Raw genomic sequence first — 25546 nt, 5'->3', positions numbered from 1 at the left:
TTGGAAGGTTTACTGAAGTGAACAGAATTTCCCAGTGGGGCTAATAAAGCACTTTATTTATCCATTTGATCGCTTTCGGGTACATCATCAGTCTGTTCAGTCAGTATCTCCACTATCACCTCAGTTTTGAAATTAAGTTCCTTGCTTGAGAGCGCTTCAGTATGAGTTCTTAAAGAGGAAAACTGGTATTTTCTGCCTCAACTTTTCTCACTACTGTCCAATATGGTCTGGGGATTTGAATCACTAATTCTCAGGACACAATCCCACACTCTCGGTCGCCACTGTGCCACGGACGACCTCTGGCTAGAAAACCACCACGGCCTGGAGGAGCCAATCAGACATGCCCCTGCATGTTTGTCCCACTCCACAACATGATCCACACAAACAGCTCATCCCTGACAAGAGGCTCGCAGGGCAAATACGCATCTTCTCTGCACTCCTGCTAGGATACCTAAGCCTGGTCTCCAGGGCGACCCACCTTCTCAACAGGATGTGCGCATTAACGAACGGTGGGTGTCTGCTCTGCACGCTCTCCCCTTCTCGCTCCTTAACAGCTCGGATCAACAAGGGGTCTGTTCAATTTCTAAAAACCCCCGAGTCTGTCAGGAGGAAAACACATTCGCTCATAGTTTCGTGAAAGGTTTTTAGGTCAGCTTGATTAACTTACATAAAAGTTTGATGACTTGCACATGTATGAGCACCTGCCAGTCTGTGGGTGATACCGTAAAGACTGAAGCAGTGTAACTGTTATAATAAATTGAAATAATTGCACACAGTCTGTGCAGTAAATAAAACATGACAGGCTGCATGCAGGGCATCAGTTTGATAATTCAATCATTAAAATCCAGTAGTAGCAGCAGCAGCATTACAATTTGCATGTGTGAGTGTGTTGGTGTGTGTGATTGCATGTTAACAGGCTATTCTTTATTACACCATTTGTTGTAACACAATCGTCTACATTCAACTTTGAGACCTGTGAAGTGGCAAGAAGGAACATCTGTCATATGCTGTATTTATGCAGTTAATTATGACAAGTGGAAAATAACTGCGAGCTGAACACCCCCAGAGTCAAAACAGAAAGTAGCTCAAATCTTTTCAGTCTGCTCGACCGAATCTAGCAAAAGACTTACAGCATCAGTTTAGCACAGTACAATATTTAATTGACTGTATCAATAATATGTGCAGAGAGAGAACATATTGGTATAGATTGCTCCACCAACTGTGTTTATATGAGTGGTTTTCACCACTGTATTTGAATATGGATATGGATGCACTCAGGCTCACATCAGATAAACTATAGCACACTCATAGCCTCCGACTGAAGACAGCTCATTTGCATGACATTTAAATTTAATCTGACATCACAATAGCTGCCATTTTAGGCCTTTGGCCCCTCAAGACACTTGTTCCTCATCTGTGTCCATGACAACCTCCTATGCACAGACAAACAAACATAAGCAATATACCACACACCTGCTGCTCTGCACAACATCTCCATACCGCATGTGGCACTGGCACAAAGATGAGATTTGATGTTCTGCTTTTAATCAAAGGCTTGCTGGGTGGAGGTCTCCCTTTTGTGTCATGGAGGCAGAGTGATGGTGATTGCAAACTGCTGCATGCCATCTTTGCTCCCTAGTAGGCCCTCGCTTTTATGGGCGCAAGATGGAGCAGTTAGTCTCAACACGAGTCAAAGCAAAGAAAATAGTTGGAACTTTGCTCTGAAGTGTCAGTTTGTTATCGCCATACATCCTGACTGTGTGTGAGACTGGTGCTTATATTTTATGTTTAGGTTTTGAGCTTTTGCTGATCTTTTAATCCTGTGTGACGTACAATGAGGGCTTAGATTACACTTTACAAAAGCAAAAGGCGTTTTTTGCTTCTTTTTTCGAGAAAAGAGGGAGTGTTTTCCACTCTTTCTCTGCTTCCAGGAAAGAGGCTGAGATCTTCCTAGTTGAAATACTAGACCAGGAAAACATTATTGTTAAAGAATCGTGTGGGATGGGACGCTGGAATTGGAGCCTCCCAAAATGGAGGGGGGATATTTTCATTCCAATAATAGCAATGTGATACGTTAAGAATGTCTCCAGCTGAGCCAAGGCTGTTGGAGCCAGCACCTTCTGCAACACAGATCTTAAGGTTATACCGGGTGTCGCTCTTTTAAAGTACAGTTTTAGTCAAGTAAAGGTGGAGAAAATAGTCAGAATCACACACTTTCAACAAAAGTATGTCATTTCTCCCTTCAGCTCTGTGAATCAAAGCATAAACAAACCCTGTCACTGGGTAGATTCTGTCTTTAAAGCACGGCTGAGTCCCACGTGCACAATTTACAGCTTCACCAAGGTGTCACTACGAGTATGACTCATCACTGAATTGTATTGGGAAATTTCAGCAGTAAGAAAAAGTCAAACAATCTATTCACAAACATGCCATCTGTAAAGAATTAGAGTAATAAATGGTTGTTGGGTGTTGTTGTGTCTGCTTCCCGTAGCAACCTCAGATGTGGAAATCCAGGTTAGTGAGCATGTTGCTGTGTGTGACTTTTATGAGTCTAATTAGTGAAGCACATGCACTCTCTCTCACACACGCACATACGAACACACTGAGTTGCTGCTATGTCTTAAAGCTCGTCCGATAAATCAGGTGGAGAAATATAACAGCTGATGTAAGCTAATCGCAAATGCTATATATCTGAATCAACATGTACGTCTACCGGTGAGCAACAAGAAATCGTAAGAGAAAAATACCAGTGACAGTGTTGCAGGTTCAGAACAGTGTCGCATTACACAGTTTGTCCAGCAGAGAGCACTGACAAGTTTATTTTTCAACCTCAAAATATACTGCTTAGTACATATCTTCATCACAATTTGCCTCACTTCAGCTGTTGGTAGTTGAGACAGAAATGAGGGAAGAGAGAGCTTCATGTCACGCAGCAAACGTCACCATCTGGACTCAAACTGGGGACCTTCATGTGTCTCAGCCACCAGGACGTCTCAACAATTCATTAAGGAAATCATTTAAGCTTGCCATAACTGATCATTTTTGGCTGCTTGGGTGGAAGTTGAAACAAGTTGTGAACACAACATTGATATTTCACCACAGTTTAAGGCAAACAGTGGCTTACTTCCACATCCAGCAACATTATCATTTAGAGTTGTGTTTCTGTCCAACGGCTAAATGGTAAGTCCAATATTCACTCTCTTTTGGCTGAGTTTTTGGTTTCTACCAACTCATGAGGGAAATATCTGGCTCTTTAGCAGCTAAATGCTCCACTATGTTCACCAGCTAGTCTCTGAATGTATCTGTCTGCTGTTTGGTGGTGAGCAGGTAGTGTGGAGAGCTTTTTCTCTGGAAACAGCTGCACGCTGCAGCTGAACAGTGGGATTGTGGGCCGGACAGCTAAACAATGAGCTGAAACTCGATGTAAAGCTTTGAAAAGTCGAGCTGCAGATTCAGGCGATAATATTCTGTTGGTTCATCGCTGTGAGTGACACATTCACGTTGTTTTTGGAACATTATTAATATAAAAATGTGATTACAGGCCATTTGAGATCCTTACTGAAAATGTTTCTTATATGTGTAAAAAGATTATATTGGCTGCTTTGTCTTGAAAGTCTCACCTTAAAGGGTACTAAAATGTTGGTACAAGTCTGAATTTACTGTAAATAATTAAAAAAAAAAGTAGGTGGATTATATCTGTCATAGACATGTTAGTTTAGAAGAAGGCCTCGCTGACAGTACGCACACAATTCATTCGATCCAGCCCAAGAAAACAGAACTCCATCGCCTCAGGATGTAAAGACATCTGCCACCCAGACGTGAACGTGAACCGCTACTAAATCAAACTGGAAAAAGTATGCACATCATCACCACTTATATCAGACCCGATGTCAAAGGAAAGCTTTAGTTTTTATGAGGAAATAAAATACACATCAGGTAACAGGCTGGTATTGCACTTTAACTGTACAGCACTTGTTTTAAAGCCAGTTAGAGACCAGCGCTGTGTTAGAAGTAAAGTCTCCTGAGGGGATTCCTGCTAACCCTGTTTGAAATCACCCTATGTTTTTATTGAGATCATTATCACAAATATTGCCTCTGACAGAATCAATTTCCTTGTTTTGTGCTCTGCGGTGCCATATCGGCTAAATGTTGCATTCTTTCTTCGCGATTCCCACTTCACAGGTCCCTGCACGAAATAAAGCAGGAATGGAAACTGGAGCAGGAAATTGAAAAGAGGGGTCCTGTTGTGTTGTGGAGACCGCTGTGCCTACTGCTATTTCCTCTGAACATGCCAGTCTCGTACACTCACCAGATGCATGTGTGCCCCTTCTAATAATCTTCACAGTCCTTGAGGGGAAAATTCTGGTCAGACGTGTGATGCAATATAACCCCTGTTTCAAAGATGGATTCATTTTCATTGCTGGGGCACTGACATGGCGGTAGCATGCCATTTGGCAGCCTCAGTCCGTCTCGGCTCATTCTTCACGCAGCCTGGTTAGCTGCAGCACTTCAAAGGACATGCGGCAGGATGGCACACAACAGCTGGCGTACAGCTTGGCGTGTCTGTGGCTCGCAGGCTGCTCACCAGTGTTTGCCGAGTGCCAAATCCAGTTTAGAGTCTCTGCAGATTATAACACTTAATTTTCAGAGGCGAAAAGAGAATTATGAGCTACCACAGTCTGTTTTTGTCACTACAGTCTTGTTCTGTGTTGTGATTTGTAGTCTTCCTCTGCATCATTTGGTATCATTTAATACACAGAGGGAGACAGACATAATATGAGACGGAGGCTGAAGGGGAAACAGATGAGAGTAGACACAAACAAGATATTGCAAATAAACCGCTTTTTAAAAGTGCTAGTTTTCAAAAAGTTTTTCACATCTCATCTAAAGCTAAAAAAATCTTATTAAAATTCCAGTTATAACCAAAAAGGAGGGCAGCCTTCATGCAATCAGCAGCCTGGCCGTTATGCAACACTATGTGACATTTCCACAAGTTATGACTCCACATGTCTGATAAGATCATTGCAAAGTCATCGTGCGCCTCCGCTCACAGAATGGGTTTGAACAATCTGGCAGGTTGGATTGTTTGAAAGTCCTAATTAGCTCTGGCTGTCTGGTGTGCCACTGGTCTCCGGGAAACAATTAGCAGCAGCCCCACCATGACAGGATGTAGTCTGCCATTCTTCTGCTGGGCTCCCTCACCCTGCTGGGTAGACCCTGTGCTGCTGACTCCTCACTCTGAAAAACAAACAAACAAATAGTGAGGGACTTTCAGGATCATCAGGTAGACGAGCAATTTAATTAGCTCTGATGCGAGCAGTGCTGTCGAGGTACATACCGTCGCAAGTCCTGCGTTTATTATATTGTCATAATTGCTGTGATTCTGCACCAAACTGATAGCAGACACATTGGAATAAAGTTATCATTTAAAAATGTAGGGTGAAAGTGTTATTTCTGGACATTATCTGCAGCTGTCTGCCATTGTGTATCATCAAAGAGGCCATAGAGATACAAGAGCAAACCTTGAGCTTTTCTAAGATATGTGAACACTAATGAAGTATAATTAGACTCTTTTGTTGTTTATAACAAATGGTTACACTGCTACGTTTGGCAGGAAAGGTTCTGCTCTTTGCATCTGCAGACCAAACTAATCCCCCTTAATAACCAAATACATAAACATATCTGAGTGAAGTTAACAGAAGTTCAGCATATAGAAGGAGGAGGTGTGGATGGTGGAGGGTACTGCTGCAGCAAACGCTGCAGATATGATGTGAGCTGAGTAAAAGTGTTATAAAGCTGCTTTGTGCACCTCTGTGAACATGGCTGGATGTTGTTAGTCAGCTGGTAGCCGAGCAGCTGATGAATTAAGGCAATGAATGAATGAAGCATCAGATGATGCAAGTGTGACCTCAGTGCTTTAATCAATCATGTGTAACCAGGTTATTACAAAACACAATTATAGCATGCAGGGCACAGTTTCTGCTGACTTGTGCCTAATGATGATTATTAATGTAAAAAATCATATTTGTCAAGTGTCAAATCCGACAGTGTCAGCATTGTCTCGTCAGCACTTCTTTTGTTATTTCTGCATTAGTCACTCCCACGTAGCATTAAACCTGTCTCTCTTTCTCTGTCTGCATGTTTATATGACTCTTTCTTTGCGCCAGTAAAACAAAAATGTAAAACATGGAAAGTGGAAAAAGTGAAACTGGACTTTACAGAGTTTTTATTTCAGGGCTGCCAGTTGAATCCAAATGAGTCACTGACTGACTCATGTGCCCTTCACTGCCTCCACTGCTGCACTTCAGTGAGACGGAGTCAAATGTAGTTACAGTGAATCAATGCTGGATTCAAGCACGAGACTGGATGTGTTTACATTTTCAGTGTTTGACCAAAACCAGATTCAAACCTCAACCAAAGTTTTTTTTAGTAACCTGAACCAAATCACACATTTGATGCTGGGCTCAGTGTCGTCTCCCTGCAGTATAATGTGGACGTCATACTTGCTTGGAAAAAATGTTGTCAGTGATCTTAACTATGGCAGCAGTTCTGTTTCTTCCAAACGGTCCACCGTTGTATTTGGCAGGTTAATGGCACATATTTAGTGTGAGATAAGGCTGTGGAATGAGCTGCGGTGGTGGTTACAGAGTGGGACTTCACACATTCAAAACCAGGCCAATGATGGTCAGACTGCAAACTGCGTTCTAAGAGGGAACCTCTGCTAGAACCCTGTCCTGCTGAGGTCCATTGGGAAATATTCATGGTCACCTGAAGATGAATCCTACCCACTATGAGGCTGATGTTTGTAGCTTTTAGCAAAATTTCTTAACAACCATTGGACGGATTGCCGTAGACTTTGTTACAGACATGCATGCTCCCCTCAGGTTGAACTGAAACAATTTTAGTCTTCAGTTTTTCATCTAGCGCCACCATCAGCCCAAAATACTATTTGTCCTTTAGTACTTTGGTTTATGACTAAATACCTGCAAAACTAATAAATTCCCTCTAGCATCAGCTGTACTTTATGCTTAGTGATAAAACTGATTAGCGAATGTTAGCATGCTAACAAACAAAGATGGTAGCATGTTAGCTTTTTCATCATGAGCATGTTAGCATGGGGATAATGGTATTGAGCTGTGCTGCTGTGCATGAACACCCCCGGCAGGATAGATGCTTATCATTGTTTCATTGTGAGTCATAGGAAACACTGTGATGCTGCGTTGTACCACGACTGACAGCAAATTACCACAAACTTATCCCTGTGTGTGCAGTTTGAAAACTTTTTATAATCAGAAAAAAACAGGGAAAATTTGAGGAAAGTCGGAACAGCAGTGAGCTAACTCCCCACAGTAATGATAATATGGAGCTAACTAGATCAGCTGGACATCTTTTACAGCCACGCTGTGAATACCAGTTCTCTGCTTAACTGCTATTCTTGATTTAAAAAAAAAAACACAATCAAAATGTTTCAAGGGGCTCTACATTAAAAGTTCTTCCAGGGAACAAAAAGGAATAAATGAGTTTAAATTTCACCGGGGAACATAGTAATTAGGAGTGAGAGGTACACTTGCCCTGGTGGATTTCACTGTTGACTGGAGTGCACGGTTAAATTCCCTGTTGGTGTTCACTGTTTGGCTCCTTCTGTGCACTGAGGCGAACTCAACACGGTTCATAGAGACGGCAGTGGATTTATCAGTCCTATCGATTAACGTCTGTAAAAACCGGCCTTTTAAAGTGTCACGTTTGACTTCTTTCACTCATCGGATTCACACGAAGAACAGGTGCGTGTAAAATCTCTATATTGTCCAGAAATTCTCCACCTTTTGAAGTATTTGTGTCGCTCAGATTAGACAGAATGTGTATGTATGTGTGCCTGTGTGTATTAGTGAACTTCCTTTGTGATTAACTGTAGAGGTGAACATGCAGTCACTCTCATTCTCTCCCAATAAGACAATCAGGTATTGATTTAGAGTCACAGAGTGAAGAGTTGCAGCTTTCTGACGTATGCTGGAGACTATCAACACTTTTACGAAACAGGTTTAACTACGAGAAAATTTTAACTAATGAGAAAAGGCTCTGACCTTCAGTGCTGGGTGTCATAAAATGGCTACTTCTCAGACAACAGAACAAAAACTCAGCTTCCAGTTCCACATACGGTCCAGTGCAGTAATTAGAGAGAAATGCATTCTTAATTGGCTCGAGCAGTCGACTGTTATGAATCCATTCAGTTTGACAGATGAGAGGTAACTTTCCAAACACAAACACATTGTAAAAAGTGAGGAACCAGACTGTGGACTCCAAATGGAATATCTGACGATCCATGAGCTGTTTGTGCACGGCCACATTAATGCAAATGTTTTCCATTTTCTATCATTCTTGTCTCTCAAGGGTTAGGGTTACATGAATTAATCAAAGGGTGCAATCGGAGCTGCAGGGTTGCAGAGTTATTTCTTGATCTGTTTACATATTTATTAATGGAACATTGCAAATCAAAAGTGAACTAAGATTGTGCGATCTGTACTGCATATATTGTACAAGCCAGCAACAAACCCAGCACAATGTGGCTCTTTATCCACTGGGTTTAAGTGCACAGCCTCGGTTATGTAATAGATGATAATCCGCTGTTACCATAGTAATTCTGCTCACAACTGGCGTGGAGATTGCACTGTGTTGAAAGTAAGAATCAAAGCTCCTTTTCCACCTCGCTGTCACTCCTCGAGCTCTCTTCCTTTGCACTAATGTGTTGGTGTTGTCGGTGGATTAGAGCTGAATTCTGTTTATCACACTGTCACAGGACTTTGACTCTGCCCGAAGTGTTATCCACACCTCTTAGTGCCTTTCGGATGTTCCTGGGCAGCATTATTGTGCGGGCTTGTGAACAAGCATGCAGTCGGGAACATATGAAGCTTAGACATCCAAAATGTACTGCATTGCTTGTTTCGGGTTCTGCGTAGGTATTCAGAAATTTGCTGTAACAAAACAAGGGATTGTCTCGACTCCAGAAACAAGGTTGCACCTAATCCGCCGAAATAAGACATTTCATCTTATGTTGAACTCTTAAGCCAAATCTAATGAAAAGCACAAGATAAAGAACAGAGTGAAAAGTGAGAAGCAAACTGTTCCGGCTTTTGCTGTAAATCTAGGAGGGATTATTCTCCTTTATGGATGTTCTATGAATTGAGCATCTGTGCGGCCAACAAAGCCCACGGGATGACACTGCCCAGTCTCATTATCGCAGGGGGTCAGCATTAGTGGTCTGGGAGAGGGATCAGATATGACTTGAAATTCTAGGATGAACTAAGCCTAGATGTTGGCTAAATTCAGTTGTTTCTGATACATTCAGGAGAAAGAGTCACCATTTACAGAAGTCATTTTATCTGGCTCAAATGAACCTAATCCATTTTACCAAATGCATCGTGACAGATAAAATGTGTCAAAAGAAAAACAGATAAAGGAGGAATGAATGTTCTGCCCTGAACTACAGCAGCAAGCCTGTTGGTGCACAAACAAGGTGTAAAGAAAGACAGGAAATATGTGCGTCTCCGCGGTCACACCAATAGAGTCTGCATTGAAAAACTGAGACGAAGAGGAAGAGAAAGACAAAGGATAAAAGACAGAGTGAGAGAAACACACGGGGGAACGCACAATGGGGAGATGGCACATACGCAGGCAGGCACGATAACAGTCATCTGAGGGATCCTCAGTGTGAGGAGGAGACCCACGAGGGATCTCTGCAGCCATACACATCTGAACTCCTGCCACCGTGCCCGGCTTGGCTTAACAGGATTGGCTGCTGTGTTGTGGCTTGGATACCATTAATCCCTCTTATCCACTTACTGCACCTTAAAGTGTGGAGGAAGAATTGTTGCTATCTGTTGGTTATCCCTTCTTTAAACCTGCGGCACAGGAAAAGCTCCATATTACATCCAAAACCACTTATGTGTGTTCTTACAGAGTTTCTGAATTACATTCCAATGCTCCAGTCGTTTGTGTTGGTTGGCGTTTCCATTGTGCTGCATTGCATTCTATTATATTCTACTTTAAAAAGGATCCCTGGAATCCTGAAATCTCAGAATCCACCTGCTCCTTGTTGTTGTTTTATTTTCATCATCCTTTTATTTGTTTTCTATTCTCAGATCAGGTCCTTTAAAACCGACTACACTTGAATTGACGCTGCTGTGAGCCTCAGCGCTGATCTTCTCATTAGCACTTTGGATAGCGTCATTCAGTTTCACCCGACCAGAAACAACTGGGGCCTGTGTGGCGTTTACATGCTCTCTCCTTGTTGTAGCTTTCCTCTGGTCCCACAGTCCACATCAGCTATGGCTTACAGGCTTAAATGCTTAGCCTGCTTGTTAAATAGCATTCAGGACCAGACACTAACACCAGATCCTGTGACATAAGATATTTATAGATGTCACAGCATGGATAGAGTTTGACAAAGGAAGCCAAAATCATTCCACTTTAAAGATGTAGCTTATACTTCTGCATAAATCATCCAGACTGACTGTGTGCCTGAGAGGCGTCCAGCACTTAGGGGTTCATGTATCATGGATCATGTATTCCTTGATATTGAATTCCTCAATGAGTATTCGCTATCTTCTTTAATGTGCTTTTGCCATGTGTTGATAGCATGGCTGAGGTGACAGATGAACAAATTACAGCCTGCAGGCCTGTTTCCCATTCCCACACGATCAAATGACCTCCAGTATGCAATCATGCAGATCTTGCATACTGTGGCCCCCATCTCACCACCGGCATCATAAAAATCACTTCAGTAAGAAGGAAGCTGCACCAAATCAATGAGCTGAGCATTCACGACAGAAAGGACTGAAACCCTGGGCCTTAATTAAGTTAGCTGGATGCACAAACACACGCCCTGTTAGCCTTTCCCCTTCTTCTGTGGGTGGCTGAAATCGTGAAATTAAATAAGATAATGGAAAAGAGGAATATTATTAGATTATTCCAAAAGGGTTACAAGTAAAATCCTGCTCTCTCACAGCAGTTTATCACAGTACCAGTAATTTCCCCTGTTTATCGTGTGTGCTGTATTTGCATGCCCAGGCATCTACCCTCCGCTGCTCTGTCCCACTTTGAATTGCATTAACCTACAGCGTGCAAATGTGCCAACTGTAGCTTATCTCCTAAAAGATAACGCTGTGCTCTCGGGAGGATGCTCAGCTATCGCGGGTTTGGAAGAATTGATCTTCCCGTCATAACGTGCAGGAAATCCATCCACTGCTGTCAAAGCAACATGACAATGAAGGCGCACAGTGTGTATTTCCTGCAGATCTTGGATGACTCGGGAGCTCAAATAGAATTTCCAGTCGTGTTTGGAAGAAAAGCAGATAGATTTGATGAAGCAGGTGTTTTGAAAAGGCCTGTATTGGCATTTCTGGAGGGTTGTTGACAGCGTTTGGGTGTACAAGCTGCTTCTGTTAGCAGAGAGGAATTAGTTGTGGCTTATTAGTATTTTGGTGCAATGAAGACAAAGTGCATATTGTTTTCACTGACAAAAAGTGGAATACTCTCACTATTAACCATGCAAGCAATAAGTCGACAGGTGACTGACAACTTGGAGCAAATCCTGCTGCAGAGTTTCATCTGAGACTCAGAGCTGACTTTGGCAGCATTGCAAATGACAACCAAAAAGTGCTATTGTGGAGACTGCGACTCATTTAGGTTTATGTTGACATCACTTTGCCGAATTAAAACAAAATGTCAAATTATACAGCATAGCTGCAGGGCCCCTATTAACGACAACATTCAGGTTTGTCATGGCATTTAGGTTTCTCTTTTGTCTTCAGCTCCAGTGAGCTAAAGTTTCCAATAAAAGCCTCTTTTTCTGTCATTCTTCTTTTCTAAAGCCCAGACAAGTGTCACCAATGCTGACAACACTGACAAAACGAGTGTCAGCACAGGTGAGAAAAAATGTCTCTTGCTACATTTTCTTGTCATTCAAACTCTTTCAGTAGAAAAAATGAGTCAGTTCTGTCACTTTGTCAAATGTTGACATTCTGACACTTCATAAAATGATCGGTAAAACTTCCACAAAGGTGTTGAGGGATGGCTGGTTTCCTCTCAGACTTTCAACAGCCACGCTGGTGACTGTGAGGCTACACTTTGAGCTAAATGCAACATGTCCTCTTAGTAAAACACTGAGGAGGTTGGCTGCCAATCACTTCCAAAACAGCATATATGACAGTTTCTAAACAGACATTGATGACCATTGGAGAATACCAGCGACAGACAGTACGGACCTTTGTCATCACGTGGTTAATGTTGTTAAACGAAGTTCAACCAGGCCTTCTGTATGCAAATGTGCTGCCAATGCTTATGCTAATTAGCATTTTCTTTCCTATCCTGTTAATCATTTAATACATCATTTGAACCTCTACTGCTGAATCCCTAAAATAAAGAAGAGCTAAATTTCAGACTCACCTTTCTGTTAATCATATCATCTGTACCAGCACATTCAAAGAATACTTCTAAACTCAAAGCATATGCAATCACATGCAAATGAACTGTAACCTGGTGCATACTCTGTCTGCATCATAAAAGTTTGTCCTCAGGATCAGTTATCTTTGGACTGATTTGTACTTTGTACCGTTTTTAACTGTTTGCAGAGAAAACATGATTCCCAGTTACTGTGCTCCATTTTTTATCAGTGAATTTCTGCACTTTATGTTTCCTGTAACTCAAATAGAAAATACAACACTAATAATATGTCTTTTTTTTTTTCACACGTCAGTCAAACAGTGTGGGTGGGACTGTGGTGGATCAGCCATGGTGACTGCTCCTGCCATCAGCCACTGCTTTGCTTTTGATGTTTTCCAATCAAACTGGTGCTGTAAATGTAATCTTACATCACCAGGACAGAGCGACTTAATGGAGGATCATGTTACCCAGAAATACAAGGAAAGGGAAATGGAATATAATAGAGAAAATTGCATGTAAGCATTTTTACTTAACTTGGATATAATTACATTTTGGTTGGAACAATCAGGGTCATTTTTTGCTGCCGGTGCAACAGTCACTTGCAAGCAGCACCCTGGATGTTGCATTGGCTGTCTGCGTGATACTTTGGTGCAGAGCAGATGTTGAACAGGTGGGTGGAGAGTTGAAAACAGGTGGGAGCTTCGTTCAAATGAGGCAGCGCAAAAAGCTGTTGGTATTTTGGGTGGAAAACGGGTGTGAGAGGTCGTGTTGAGAATAGCTGTCTCAGTTCCATGTCTGTCTGTGGTGCTGATGTCAAAAAGAGCTGCAAACAGTGTTTAAATGTAAATAAGCTGTCTTAATCAAACACCCCCCAGCCAGCAGGTCCTTTTAAATCAGCATAAAAATAGCATTTAATGTGGTTAAAGCAGGACTGTCTGTGATTCTTACAGTGTACAGTATCTTGCTTTATGTACTGTATCAAAAGCTTCTTCTTCAGATCTTTAAATCCCTGCAGCCATCTGAAGGCTGCAGACAGGCATGTTGATAAATCTGATTTGAGAAGTGCCAGAGCACAGTGCCAACACACACTGTCCACTGTGTTTACCTTCTCTGAATTACATGCTAACAACACGCCGGTCCAAAATAACAACACACACCTCTACACACATCAGATAAGCCTGTTATAACCAGTAATTCTGCCCGTATGCACAAGAGGCATCGGGTTATGGAAATGTTGCTTCATTTGTTGAGTCAGTGTTGCCATGTGTCACTATGATTGGCACAACTGTTTCAGAGCGATGAGACCAGCCAAGTCCCGGACTGGGAGTGTATTTGTTAATCACCAGACCCTCTGATCTATACCCCACATCAGCCAGCCCCTCTGCACACGCACTGCTGCACATACATGAACAGGTGAGCAGGTGTCCAGTCCATGCACCCAAGACCTACCGCTTCGTTAAAAAAGTACTTTACCTTGTGCACTTTCAGGGACACAACCATAATCTTATCCTAAACCTAACCAAGCTGTTTTGGTGCCTTAACCTTTCCAAAGTGCAACCATCACCTGAAATGTTTCTGAGCCAGCTTTACTTTGAAAATCTATCTGGATGTTGCATATTTATGGTTGACTGTGGACGTGGAGCAAACATGAAAAACACTTCCAACTGAAATACATTAGCTTGAAAATTGTGCTGAGTGTCACAAAAAAAGGAAAATTTGTGTCCATGCACATGAATCCAATAGATTAAATTCTGCTGTCATGAGAAACTTTGCATGAAATATGTTGACAGCAGCGGCTATACGTAGTGAGCTCCTGTAGTACTGGAGCAAATGGTCCTAATGAAATCTTCTGTAATTGCCTGAAGTGCTGGGGGTGTATGATATTGAACGGTATAGCATCATGTGTGAGCCATATCTGCTTCCATTAGACAAACTCGGGATGCATCCCATTTCACACTGCCATGGGCGGGTTTCAGAGAATGCTTATTATGCTGTCAGTGGTATCCTTTGAGTCGAGAGTGTGGCCTGGGTTGTGCTGTCCCGTCTACGTTCAGATGAGCTTTCTTTACTTGCTAATGTGGACAAGCCCATCGGAGTGGATGCTTATTATGCTGTCAGTGTTTTCTTTAGAGAGCAGCTCCACTGGGTTGAGTTCCTCCATTTCTTTTCAGATGGCCCTGACTCTGAAAACTATGGTGCCGGTGTTTACATAATCCCGGTCTTAATGCTGCTGTCTTTGTGGCAGCATCAGGTGTCCTTGAAGTCTGGCATTAATGCTCTATTGTTGTGCAGCACTGCTTTGGATCGCTGACTAAGAGCTCATACTGTACACTGCTGGATGTCAGCATGCAGCTACCACATAACTGCAGTTTATCGAGTTCCTTAGTCCCTCTGTATGTGTAAGCCCACATTTTACAAGAAAGGATGGTTCTGCTTTGATTGTGAAGAAAAAACTTTATTATTTCCTGTCCAGTCCCCATAATCAGCTCCAGACTGAGTGTTTGGATGATAAGTAGACGAGGCAGTGTTTCAAAGGGATGAAGAAGAAGATTCACCACTCAGCTTTCTATTTCAGCCACCTAATTAAGACAGTTTCCCAGAGAGCATTGTTTCTGTTTTCACTGATATTGTGCTGTTTTTGTTTTCGAGGCAGTACCTGTCAGTGATGTCTTCGCTGCGTGTTTAAGCCTTAAGATTTGTGTTGCTGCCCCTGTGCTGACAACTGTTCATTAAAACTTGGGGGAGATGTGATTTGATGATTAAAGGCTTTCTTCAGGGACAGCGTTAATGTCTATTTTAAAATGGATTTGTGATAAAATCCAGTTTCAAAATGACTGAAGAAACAAATAATGGTGTTTGCTTACAAAAATTCAATATATGGTGGATAAATGACAAATTATTGATATTGGATTAAATCTTTTAGTGTTGTTTTGTTGTTATATTCTACATAAATCTATACTGGTGCCAAGACTCACTTGTGATTACGCTCCCAATCGGTGCAGATCCAGAGCTCACAGAGCATTTCTGTGCTACCATCAGCCTGTTTGCAACCTCTCAAACTGTTACAAAGATGCATTGAACATAAAAAAAACAAGGAAATCCAGTGACAGTTTGTGTTTGCTTTCATTCGGTGTAACATCATGAGCCTGAGCTAGTGATTGTGTAATGGGATTGTTGGGAAAGCTTGCCCACATCAAAGAGCAGTTTGCTGGAGGAAGTTCACAGTTAAGTTTCTCCTCTTGGTATGGAAGAATCTGCGTTTGTGCTCAGACGAGGTGGGGTGATTTTTCTGTGAGTCGACAGCCTGACATCAACAACTGCCTCATGCTTCGTCGGAGGTGCTCGCCTCACCTGCCGAGTGGAGAAAATGTGAGGCGAATGAAGAAGAAGTAGAGGTAATCAACAGCACCAACACAGGTAAGGCTTCACTGTCTCGCTTATGATGGTACTACTGGTTTTGTAGCTATGGGAATGTCCCTTTAAAGCACACGATCTACCACTTTAAGAATTTCATTAAATCACTGCTCTTTTTCATCACAACCAACTTTCTGTTCATCAAACCAATTGAATCAGGTTTTAGAAGAAAGGAGGAATCAGGTTTTAGAAGAAAGGAGGCAGATTATCATTTTCTTAACCAACGGTGATACACACCCGCCATTAACGAGCAAGTCTCACTTTTCCCCAACTGGAAAATCTACTGTTGGTCTGTGTCTCTCCACCTACAGTGAGGATTAAAGCAACGGCTGAACGCGGCAGGCTGAGACACGTTTCTCCACAGCTGCTGAAAGTCATTCTTGAAAAGGTTACCTGGAAATCATCAAGTGAAATAGAGGAGGGTGAGTCAGACTGAGGCTACACGAGGAAGCAAATGACAAAATTCACTCACAAAGAGTGCATTGAACTTTGCAAATGTGTGACAAAAAAGCTCTCTGAGAGTGCTTTGTGTTGTGTGTTACTTTGGAGATTGTCAGGCTGAGAGTCTATTAGGAGATGAGGGCTTGTGTCTTTGTGGCATGCTCATTCATTTTACCCTACACATTCATTTAAAGGCGCTGAAAACACATTTTCTCAAGCAGCTTCTCAAGTAATGGGATTACATTTCATGACCACACAAACTTTTTTTTTTTTAGCCAAAGTTGCAGCTGTTTTGGTTATCTGACATGAGAGATTTCTGCGTTTTCGCATTTGTCCATGTTCTTCCCACCTGGTTTAAGTGGGTGGAGCTCAGCTGGACGACGGTGTCATGTACTTCTGGGCACCAATCAGAATTTAGCAATATTTGAATTATATGGCATCTGGGTTCTTTGCATGACAACGTCAGAAGAAAGGGAAGAACAAGAAAACCTCCTGTTACTCCGACTTGTTCACCCATTACATCAAGATGTTTGCTAGCCTTGTGGCCACATTATTTGAAAGCTTAAACCTATTGTGGTATATCAGTGTCGAAGTACTTCCTGTTTCTAATTATGACCCCATAGTACATGCTTTCAAAATGACATATCGTGTTTCTCCACTTTCCCTGCACAGGACAAAAATTTTCCTTTCAAGCTAAACAATAACGAACCACTTCCTATTTGTAGCTGATTGTTATCATGTGAAACTGGATACAAACAGTGTAAGACTCCCTTTAATTAGCTGAATTGGTTATCTTAGTGCTAATATTAGACTTTATTTAGACATAACTCTCAGCAGCGGAGACTTTGCGGCTATGTTGCCGGCAGTTTTTGACACAGATATTGTAGCTGTCAGAAATTCCTGATAATCTCCGACTTGTAATAACAACTCAGAGGCTGACATGAAAGTTTGTTCCGACTTGGTTTCTTGTAATTATGGTCTGACTGATATGACATGAACACAGCATTCTGTTGCTGGTGAGATACCACTGTCAATCAAAGCTCATCCAATCACAGCCACACAGTCCCGATGAACAGAGTACTGAGTTTTCCTTGAAGACTCAGCAGCCTGAATGATAACTAAAAATCAACGTCTTTCTGGACTGTAACTTTGATTGGTGCTTATTTAGTCATGGATATTCAATGTCAGGATGTCAATGCCGAAGATTTTAAACTAAAGTTTCAGGGGCTTAAATCATTATTTTAAAGTCACTGCCACACAAAATATGTTGGAATCTAGTATCACAGACAGTATGTGTGTGTGTAAGTGTAGTAATAACATGGTGAAATACAGTAACTCACTGTTGAGTATCTCAATGAAACAAGATAAAAATATAGTATTATTTATCATGACATGAACAGTTCTAAGGCTCGGTGAAGCAGCAGTGACAGTGTCGTGTATTGGCTGCTTAAATAACGTGGAAAGCAGGCTGACACACTTCATTCATGCGTCCACTCACACTGACATCACTGCGCCCCTCAGCTGTCAGTCATCCCGTTCCGCAGGCCCCGCCTCCTCCGGAAACGCAGGAGGTGGACACGTGACCGAGTCAGTATGGCGGAGCTGCTGGCCGAATGATTTTTTCACAGTACCGACGGGTCCTAAAACCCTGCCCGTGGATGCTGCTGTAGACCGGGAGAAGACCAGCCGTTTGCGCCCAAGGGTGCTGCGTTCAGGTAGCGTTTATTTCTAAAAAAATAAAACACACTTACAGGCTCCTCTCTTTGGCTTGCAGAGAATATCATGACTCAAAAAATGTTTGTGTTGTCGCGGGTCTGTGCGCTTTTCCTCCTCGAAGCTGAGCCGCTGTTACTCAGCTAAACTTGACTTTTTTCTGCGAGTTTGTCCCGCATTTGACAGACGGCAGGAGGACAGCGCGAGTGTTGCGCAAGACAGACGTTGTTGAACATTGTTACCAGTTCGGAGTGGATTTAAAGCGTCGACGGCGCGTGTTGTGCAACTTTGTTGCTCGGCAACCTTCGCTTTTAATCTCACTGTTCGCTACATTGTTACAAGCCGAAACTCGCTGTCACGTCGGAAAAGTGACTTTTAAGCCCCCAAACTCTGACTTTTCAAACTTCACGCTTCCCCTTTGTGCGTCGTGTTGCAGCACAGCGCCATACATACAGCCTTCCCTCCAAGTGTGAGGTTAGTGTAAAGAGTTACCAGATGTACTGGGGAATTTTGTCACCCAGTTACGCGATTATGTTTCCCAGTAATGTACGTCACACATGAAGAGGAACCGTATTAATGCGTTAAAAAAACTCAGAACTACCCCACAGTTCTTCAGATGACACAACCAGGACTGCTCTGTGTGTGTGTGTGTGTGTGTGTGTGTGTGTGATGGAGGTTTCTGCTGGGGTCGAACCGCCGCTGCCGCAGCTCAGGGTGTAAACTTGTGTCTTCATGAGGTGTAAACACAAGAGAGCAGCAGCAGGACGACGCCGAAGTTGGTTTCCAGCTCGTAGTTTTAGAGCAAAGTTGAGGAGATTTTCAGTGACAGTGTGCTCGTTCTTTGATTGATGTGTGCAACCTTTTTATTTTATTTCAGTGAGTTTTGTCCATCCAGGAAACCTTAAACCAGACGGAGCTGAGACACCATGACTTTGTTTGCTTAGTTTTTGTTCATATTCAGAAAAAGGCTCAGCGTCTCTGGTTAATCTCGTCCAGATTTGACCAGTGTCATCAACTTCTCTGGATTAATGTGCTCCAGGTTTGAGCACAGTGGTTATAGACCTGGTCCAGTGTAAAAGCAGTGGAATCCCCCTTTTTGTGCTTTTACAAAAGCTGACAGTTGTGAATGTAAAGGTTTTAAGCCAGGCATGCTTTCTTGTTGTGTGGATGGGATGGATGAAAGTGGGTGTTAAACAGCTTTAAGGCTCTAACCAGGATGTCAGACACCCTTTCACAACGATAAGTGGTGCCAGAAACAGAATCTGTTGCTCAATATCTTCATTTAACTTTCCCTTAACTTTCCACTTAACAGCTGAGTGGAAGCTGTGAATTGTCGTAGCGGCAGGGCTCTGCCTCGGCTCTGTTTAAACCCCTTTAAGCCTCCGCTAGCGGAAACTATTCCCTCAGCATTACGAGCTCTGGAGGACTGCTGGTGCACGCTCGTAAAGTCCAGGCCCCACAGGAACAAGGTCACTGCAGCCCTGTAAAGAAAGGAAAAAGGCTCAGAGTGCTCCTCTTTAAGGATGCAGCTCCCTGGCAGTCACAGCAGTGTTTGATGTGAGACAAGAAAAGATCAGGTTTTGGTTTCCAGAATCAAGCATAAGCTCTTATTTTGAGACTCGCCGGTCTCACCAGGCTCTCTGCTCATTAAGGCTCTAATGACACCAAAACTCATGCCACAGTATGTACATTGTTTTTTTGGCACAGCAGCAAAAACAGAGAAAGTAACGTTTTTGTCATTTACTTTGAAAAATGTAAAGAGTGCCTCACGAAAAGCACAAATGCCAATAATGCTCCATCATCAGACGCGTTGGTGATTACAGAACAACAGCAGTTTGACTGTATGCTGAAGTCCTGTCTTCTCTACGGTCGAGTGCGGTCGTATATCTGCAGTGATAAACCCTCCTGTAGCATGACTTATTGCTTTGGCATGCAGCGCCAGGCTGCCTGAGCGCTGTGGGGAGAAGGACTCGCCTTCCAGTTAGTTTATGTCTCATCTCACTTTCGAGTGATGTCGGCGTAGATGACGTGTTTGAAGTGTTTCCACAGACATACCCAGCTTCTGTTGAACAATGTCCTCATGCAGTTTGTCCCTAGTGTTTGGCAATTCTTACTGGGAAACCATAATGCTCCAGTATAGTGGATCAGAGGGCCCTTTCACACCTGTTTGGTCCGGACTTTCTGACTTTTCAAATTTATAGAGGCAGTTTACTATCGTCTGGCAGTATTGCCATAATAATATTATTTACAGTGGCAGCAGATATTAATATGTTTATTTATTTTGCTCCATTCGTTCAAACTGCAACACAACACTCTCCGCTGAATTGACAACATGCTGATCAGATGCACGCCCGTCTACAAACCAACGTGTAGTTCTTTAGTGCACTTGCATAAAACCAAAACTAACAAATGTACATGCACAGTGGTTCAGACCTGCAGGTGTGAAAAGGCCCTGAATGTCACAGGAGGATCCGTCAGCTCTGTGTTTGCCGTTTGGATGGCGGCGACACGAAATGGGCTTGACTCACCTGGCTGACCAGGCTAAGCTGACAAGCCTGCCACAGCTGATAGAAAACGAGTGGTGCGCTCCCAGAACTTTCCAAATAAAACTCATGCTCGATAGCCTTTGTTCCACGAGTGCGAGTCGTCCACATAAATGGACTGTTTTGGGTCACGGGGGGTACCGGACTGGGGGAGTCGCATACCAAACCGAGTGTCCTGAACTGAACAGCTCAGACAAACACAGCTGCTGCACCCACAGTTCACATGAAGACATGCTTATGAAGGAATAAGGGCGGACGGTCCTCTCTGGCACCAGCAGCAGACTGTAATGCAATGCAGCCACAAGAAATGCTGAATAACTGGTGTGACTGAATGTTTTCTTAGTGGTGATCAGAGTCCTGCTGTGTTCCACACAAAGAGGACGTGTTCACTTGACTCTGCGTTGAATGATGTTCGTGCCTTTTCTGACCAGTGCTATTTATGAAATATGGCTGCACTACATTGTGGTCTCTGTAGGCTACTGATAGTGATAGTATGAAGATGAATATCTCTGCCTCTTTTAACTGGATTTGTCTGTTTTTTGTATTTGATTATTCGAGGGGCTGATATTGAAATGTCATATTTTATACAGGTGGAAAAATCTTACCGACACAAACAGCTTATTTGTGTGAAAATTATTATGCTAAACAACAAAATGGATTTAGGGATCAAAGCTTCACGGAGAGATGTTTAGCCTGTGTTGGTACATTTTCAGGGTAACATCCTCACATTTTAAGTTTGCACATTTGTTGAGCTTAAAAGTCGACTAATTACATCTTGTCGTATTTTGATGCACAAATATGACAGAGGACAGTAGATGAATGCCTGCAGAGCTCGAAGCCAGCTGCACATAACCAGGTACGGAGAGATTTTGGCTGACCTGAGAATAGTATTCTCACATTAATCTGTCAAAAGCCGCCTCTATTGTTTGACTTAATGGTCCCACCTGTCGTGTGCTTTCTGTTTGTCCAACACCTTCCTGCACCTGTCAGCGAGTAAGATTTTAAAGCAGATTTTTTTTGTTTCATGAGATGTATAATAACCAATATGAAGAAAAAAGGTTTATTTTTGTGGCTTTGCAGCATTGAAGAGTGTGAATCAGTGCTGCTTCCATCACCTCTTACCACTTCATTACAGGTAAACGTCTTGTGTCACACCTGGTTTTAATTTGACTTCTCTGTTCACCGTCTCTCCTCGCGACAGATTCATGTAGCCAAAGGTTCACCTTTCAATTAAAGTTGTTTTTGAAGCTAAAACTCATCACTTTTTAATGTCAGAGTATTGAGACTGAGCCGTGCACACACGCTTAATGTGTCTTAATATCTCCACCATGGACTCAGCACATGTGTTGGAAACAAAGGTCTCAGCTACAGTCGAACAGCTGATGTTGCCGTGACATGAATTGCGTTTTATGCCACAACAGTGGAATAAATCACAACTGACTGAATTCAGACGGCCTGTCGCTGCTGTTCTTCATCATCGAGGAAACGTTTTCAAGGCTTCCTTCACGTCTGCAGATTGTGTTTGATATACAAAGAAAGATTTTAACTCGGAGCAACAATAGAGAAAGCCTCAGTTTGTGGGTTGCCTGAATGAAAATTCCTCATCCAGAGGTTTCTTTTATCTGTGTATGAAATTAGTGAAACAAATGATGGGAGTTTGCTCTGGCAGATAAAACACAGTGAGACTAAATGCACACAAGTTTCCCTTCTTAAACATACAATCTGGAGCTCTTCCAGTAAAACCTCCTGTGTGTGGATACAGAGATAAACATTGGGATATGTTATTTTATTAGGATGTTACTGTTCTACTTCTGTACTTACACGATGTGAAATGGGTTTAGATTCTCTGCCTTCAGTAAAAGCACCATTAATAAGGTCTAACTTTCAACTTTCGTTTTGTAATCAAACGGATGCTTTCTGAACTGCGTCCAGCCCGCTGGCTCACAGGCCATCTTCCACATGGCTACCGCACCAAAGTTTTGGACCACTTAATTCTTGTCCTCTGTTTGCCCCCAAGTTTGTCTCTTGTAATGTCATTAATAAGCTCATTTAGCTCAGTTCCATTGTGCTTTGTCAGGGCCCAGGCGTGACTTTCCAACTTCCTCCCATCATTTAGCACAAGCTGGCGCTGGGAACACTCGCTTGTTTGTGGACATTTTTTGGATGTTGTCACGCTAATGGATACTAATGGGGTCTGTTAATGCCACTGTTGTGCTCGGGGACAAATAAGGTGACAGGACTCTGTAAAACACAGACACGTTCATGCAGCATGAATTTGTAAGCTGCTTGGCAGGGTCTTCCCCTCAGCCCACTGTGATTCAGCATTTTATTGTGTCTTTGTTCTCTGTCCCTGTTCATTTATTAGTCTTTCTCTCCATTACACGCAATGTTTGAGAAGCCACTAATACAGTGTGAATAAAACTGGGGGGGAACTTATTTCACAACAAACAGTGTTTTCACCGTCAGTCGTCTGAATCAACCAAATATGGTGACGTTGAATGAGATTTTTAAAAATGTTTCCAGGTAAACGTAAAACACCGAGATGAGTGAAATCAATCACAGTCACTTCACCTTTTCTCATTAGCTCCACTGCTGGGCAAAGAAGCTGGATATCGGCCAGAGGGCCACAGAAGCAGTAAAAGTAGACAAGAGGAAGATTCAAAGCAGGAAAAGGGACGCAGAGCTTTTAATGGGCAGCTATACAGAAGCTCTCAGCCTCAACTGATGTGATTTGAGGCTTGATGAATCCTTGTGTTGATCCTTGTGGTCACCCAGCGAGTTCATGGCAGCGAATCATTCTCCCAGATTCAGCCCGCTTTCCCCTGTTTCGCCTCACAGCTCCAATAATAAACCCGTTTTAGCTCCTTGTGCTTTGCTTGGGACCCTGTCCTGACTTTGAACCCATTTTGGGAGGGCTGGCAAAGACCTCCTTGTTTGTGGACGTGTTGTGGATGTCACGCTAATGGTTACTAATTGAGTCTATTAATGGCGCTGTAGTTTTGGGTAGGCTTGGTGACGGGACCCTGCGGTGTACAGGCACACTTAACCAGCAGGACTGCGCAAACTGTCAACCGCCCTGCCCCCTTCTTATGTATCATCACACCCAGTCAGGGCCGCAGCGATCCCCTGGCATTTTGCTTTTTAAAAGCAGGTTAAAACCCACATGTTGACAGCTTTCCATGATTCTTCCACACACTGAAACCTGATTTAAAGTTTTCGTTTTTGTCCATGCGTGTGGGGTGTGCAGTGGCCAAAACCAATTTGCTGTTTGGAAATTGCAAGTCTACTGTATGTTTTGGTTGTTAAGACAGTAATTTGTTATTGTGTACAAACCAACTGCATTCCCCAGCAGGCAGCTGCTTACGTAAAGATAGGAAAGGTGGATTTTGGTGACAGATGTCCCACTCAGGCTTTTGAGGGCAGATTGTGATCAAAGTTGATATTAATAGAATCAGCTGATCCGACAGATTGGATTCTCCTCCAAAAGCGGCTTCGTGAGACTCTGTAAGACTGATTGATTTTGCCTCGTGTGTGTTGTTGTGTTGTTTTCCAGGATGAACTCGCTGTTCTAAAATGTCCTGACACTCTCGTACTTTAGGGAATAATTCCTCACTGTCAAACCTCTGGATGGGTTTGCGAGCATCTCTCAGTGATTACAGTGCAGCTTGAAAGATGAAGGGTCAAATAACCATTTATACACCTCAGACAGTCACTGATCCACCTGGTCTCGGGGCCATAACGCAGCACATTTTGATCCGTTCCAGTCAACCAGGTGATCTATGGCACCGGATTCCCTCCTGTTTGTTCTGATTCTAGAGGAGCTGATACACAAAGTCAAGCTCGATTTTCAGCAGCCGGTCAGGCGGAGAGTGGAAACGAGAGGAACTGAGTGGTCTGTGTCAAAGAATTTCATCTCTGACACAGTGTTTTCTTTGAGCCGTTTTAGTGTGAAGTCATCCTGCTCTGATCATGTGAAAGCAACTCCACATGTTTGCTTCAACCGCGGTCGGACAAAACTCATCCGAAAGAGAGAAAGCCTGCTCTCTTCTGGAGAAAGCAGAACCTCCGCGGTGCAGAATGGGGGACAAGTGAAGGGTGAGGCGGATAGACGTCAGACCTGTGCATGAGTGAAGAAAGGGAAGTGGAGTGGGCTTCTGTCATTCACAGGACTTGGCAAACTGCGTGGAAAGACGCTACTTCCTGCTTTTTATTTGACTCAGAATAGTTGGCACATGGGGGTCCTTTTTTTTTTTTCGTGCTATGAGGTAGCTGACAGTAGGTCAAACGACGAGAATCTAGAGAAGCAGTGGGCAAAAAATGAGATGTCTAACACTGGAATATGTCTGATTTCACGCCATGTAAAAGGAGTTTCACATTTCTCTGTTCACCACGACGAGAGCCATCAATTACGTGTTTCCACAGCTCCCAAACAGACAGGCCTGGTGCAAGTTCTTCATCGTGGTGTGTCATCATGTGTGATGCCAGCAGCTTTAATCTCCAACCCCACGCTTCTCTCCAGGTTTCACAGGAACACACACACACAAAGGGGAAACATGGCACACTCGAGCATTTTCCCCCAACCTCCAACTTTGAACATACCTTTAGAGTTGAGGCAGTCTGGGTTTGAGGCGGCGACCTCGCTGAAGTTCACTTTACTTCGCTCTTACTTTCTTTCTGTACTTTCTTTTCATACGCTTCTGCGCTCTCATACCATAACAGCGCTGCTCGGACAAATGAAATGCAGACGTGAGCCATTCACTAGAAGCTCTTGAATGATATGGGCATGAGGTTTTCAAGTTTTCAAGCGGAGGTTGGCTACGATGCAGCTATAGTCCACCTAGTAAGGTAGTGCATAACAGGAGTGCTGTGACCTCGCTAAATCAAGATGCTGGCTATATGTAGGCAATACGTTTCAGCTTTTGTGCTGCTGGTAGCTTCAGATGATGCAGAGAAAGTGATTTTCAGGCTTGTCCCCCGTTATCCATTATGTATTTCAG

General features: G+C 43.0%; 1 protein-coding gene across 3 annotated transcripts in view; it reads left to right on the top strand.

Annotated features, from left to right (window-relative positions):
* The first annotated feature begins 15656 nt into the window (after nucleotides 1-15656).
* The window catches only part of hdac4 (histone deacetylase 4), a 119835-nt gene continuing 109945 nt past the window's right edge, over nucleotides 15657-25546 (top strand). Inside the window, exons 1-2 of one of the 3 annotated variants that reach the window (XM_076746758.1) lie at nucleotides 15657-15855; nucleotides 16164-16274. The gene's annotated coding sequence lies outside the window, so the exon portion shown is untranslated. Of the gene's footprint in view, nucleotides 15856-16163; nucleotides 16275-17896; nucleotides 18009-25546 lie in introns of those variants that run through there. The other 2 variants (XM_076746757.1, XM_076746756.1) reach the window with 2 other exon arrangements.

The sequence above is a fragment of the Chaetodon auriga genome, chromosome 13 (assembly GCF_051107435.1).
Source record: "Chaetodon auriga isolate fChaAug3 chromosome 13, fChaAug3.hap1, whole genome shotgun sequence".
Taxonomy (NCBI): Eukaryota; Metazoa; Chordata; class Actinopteri; order Chaetodontiformes; family Chaetodontidae; genus Chaetodon; species Chaetodon auriga.
The sequence above is the reverse complement of the archived record's forward strand: the minus strand, read 5'-3'. Positions and strand labels throughout refer to the sequence as shown.